General features: G+C 35.9%; 1 protein-coding gene across 1 annotated transcript in view; it reads right to left on the bottom strand.

The window, feature by feature from the left end:
* The window catches only part of ADGRV1 (adhesion G protein-coupled receptor V1), a 675,247-nt gene that overhangs the window by 481,884 nt on the left and 189,783 nt on the right, over window positions 1–3,580 (bottom strand). The gene's annotated exons all lie outside the window — the stretch shown is intronic.

Raw genomic sequence — 3,580 nt, forward strand, 5'->3', positions numbered from 1 at the left:
ATAGGATATAAAACAAAACCAAAATGAGGCACACAGAAAATTGTCTAAGAGCTCCTGAGAAAAAACTTCCCTGACATAAAAGGGAAGAAAATAAACTTTCAAGAAGCTGAAAGAATCCAAAAATAAAGAGACCTCATAATCAAACTTCCCAAAATTAAAGAAAAGTAAAGAATCCTGAGAGCAGTTCAGGAAACCATAAAGCCATATACAAAGGCAAGCCAATACATTTAAACTCTGATTTTCCAGCAAAAGCCATGCAGGCAAGAAGGCAATGTAAAGGCACATTAAAAAATATGGAAGAAAAATATTTGCCAAACAAAAATGTAATTTTCAGCAAAATTGTTCCTCCAATACAAAGAAGGGAAATATGAGGGCATTTTTAGACATGCAAATTAATAAAACAAGACCACGCTTACAAAAAATATGAAAGAAATTTTTCTGGACAGACATCAAGATGAAATCAACACATAAGACAGTATTGCCAGATGTTTCAATCCACAATGAAGACAATTACAGAGTACATGGAAGGAACAGTTTAGGTTCAAACATTAAAACAGAGAGGAACTCAAGCATACTTGAAGAGAGCAAGCAGCCTGTTTTAAACTCAAGAAGACATTAGTAAATAATAAGATATCCTCAAAGAAAATGGATAAACTTTATCCCCAAAAAAGGAAAGTTACAATGAACTAGTAAACAGTAAAACAACAGCAAAGAATGAAAAGAACAGCCATGCACAAATTAATTGAGTGCAGAAAATGACAAGGAACAATGAAATCAATAACAACACACACAAACACACAACAAAATGATAGCAATAAAGTCATCCTGACATTGCACGTAAATGTTAAATGTATGAGTCAAGAGACAGAGATGAGAAGAATGGATAGAAAAAGAGGCCACATCAATATGCTGCTAACAAGAAACACACTTTAGACACAAAGACAAAGGCAGACTAAAAATAATGGGGGAGGAAATGTCAAACTAATACCAATCAAAAAGTGGGATAGGCAATCTACTCTGATAAAAAAGACTTCAAGCCAAAATACCCCATGAAAAACAAGGATGACATAATAATCAAAGGACAGTTTTGAGGAAAAAGTCATAGTCGTAAGTATCCATGCACCCAAATTAATCAAACTCTTACAGATTGGAAAAGAGTAATAAACAACCACCCTGCATGCGTGTGCACGCGAGCGTCACTGGGTTTGCTCCTCTAGAAACTCCCTCCGAGCACAGCCACATACACAGAACTCCACCAGACAACAGTGCAATATACCTTCTTTCCAAGTGCATATGGAACCTGCCTTAGGCCACAAAGCAACCCTTCATAAACTTAAAAACACTGAGATATTGCAAACTATCTTCTCAAATCACACATGTACAAAATTAGAAATCAAGAGTAGGAAGATGAAGGGGAAAAAGCCAAATACATGTAAATTTAACAACACCTTGCTTAAAAATAATGGGTCAAAGTACATATCAGAAATAAAATATTTAAACTCCATGAGTCAGAAGAATGAAAATATGACGTACGAAACCCCTGGGATACAACAAAGGGACTCAGAGAGCAATTTAGAGAAATAAACATACACAAACATCAAAGAAGAACTCCAATTAGCTTTCATCCAAAATCTCCAAGAATCAGAACAAGAGCAGAAAAAGAAACTTTCAGCCACCAAAAGAAAAATAATGCACAGTTGAGCAGAAAATTGAATCCAAAAATAGAAGTAATGAAACAAGAAGGGTTTTTCTTGAAAGGATTAACAAATTTCACAAACCACTGGTAAGCTTAACAAAGGAAAAATGGAGAAGCTGCAAATATCATAAATAAGAAATGAAATGGGCTATGTCACAACAGATCCGACTGAAAGAAAAAGATAACAGCCCAAATCATGGACGTTTGACCACAGGAAATGGAGGGACTCTCCTCCTGCTATGCCTTTGGGACTCAGAAACTCACGGGCAGCGCTCCTCCGGCTTGCAGGGTCCCTGAGCTGCAATCAACCCAATGGCAGTGAGCTGACTTGAGCTAATGAAGGTTTGTACTCTAACAAAATTTTTTTTGTACTCTTAACAAATTAAAAACTTAGAAGAAATGGTGAATTTCTATAAATACATTACCTACCTAAGCTAACACAGATTGAAGTAGAAAACTAGACCATGGCCACAACAAAAGTAAAACTGATCAAGTTACTGAAAAATCCAAAAAAAGAGAGAAAAAGACCAAGACCAGCTGGCTTCACCAGGGACTCTACCAAACATGCAGAGAACTGACACCAACTGTACTCACACTCTTCTAGAACATAGAGGGGGAGGAAAACATCAAAATGCATGTCATAAAGAGAACACGATATTGGTACCAAAATCAGGCAAAATACCACCATATTAAAAAAGTATTCCTTATAAAATAAACGCAAAATTTTTCAGCAAAGTCATAGCCATCCCAGATAGGCAGGATAGTCCAACAAGAGGAAAACAATCAAGCTGCCTTATAAATGAAGCAAAGGGAATGAACTACATGAGCATATCAATAGATGAAAAAGAGGCACTTAACAACATCTCACACTCACTCCTTATGAAAACACTCACCGAGAGGAAAGTCCTCAACACAATCAAGGCCTATCTGACACACCACTGGCTATCATCTCGCTCCACGTGGAGAAACGGAAAGCATGCCTCTCGCAGACTGGGACTAGACGAGGGTGTCCTCTCTCACTGCTCCTACTCAATACTGTAATGGAAGGCTTAGCCAGAGCTATCAGATAGAACAGGAAATCAAACACATCCAGATTGACAATGAAGAAGTAAACTCTATTTGCGGATGATAGGATTTTACAAATAGAAAACACAAAAGCTAAACAAGAAAATTATTAGAATTAATTGAAAGATTCAGCAAGATGTTAAAGTACAAGATCAACATATAAAACTCAGTTCAACTACTGTATACTCACAACGAAAGTTCTAAAAAAGAAATCAAGAAAATAATGCCATTTACAATAACTACCCAAATGATGAAATATTTAGAAATAAACCTAACCAGACAAACTGAATACTTGTACAAAGAAAATTATAAAACACTACCGCTAGAAACCAAAAGATAACAAATTCACTAAAAGTGATTTGATTCTGACTCATAGCAACCCTTTAGGACAGAGTAGAACTCCCCCTGTGTATTTCTGAGACAGTAAATCCTTAAGGAACGGGAAGTCTCATCTTTCTCCTATGGAGCAACTGGTGGTTTTGAACTGTTGAGCTTGTGGTTAGAAGCCCAATGTGTAAATCACTATGCTACTAGGGCTCCAAGAAACTAAAAGAGACCTACATAAATGGAAGAATGTACCATGGTAATGTAAAGTAAGATTTAACATGATTAAACTGTCAATATTACTCACACATAAATATTATACAATTATGTATAATACATCTAACTATATATAATACATCTATATATGTAATGCAATTCCTATCTAAATCCCAGTATCATTCTTCAAAGAGAAGGAAAAACAAATGACCAACTTTATATGGAAAGGAAAGAGAGCCAGGATTAGCAAAGCACTGCTAAAGAATGAAAACGTAGTTG

Source organism: Echinops telfairi, unplaced genomic scaffold (genome assembly GCF_000313985.2).
Source record: "Echinops telfairi isolate 266 unplaced genomic scaffold, ASM31398v2 ScPeMD7_7469;HRSCAF=8507_1, whole genome shotgun sequence".
NCBI lineage: Eukaryota > Metazoa > Chordata > Mammalia > Afrosoricida > Tenrecidae > Echinops > Echinops telfairi.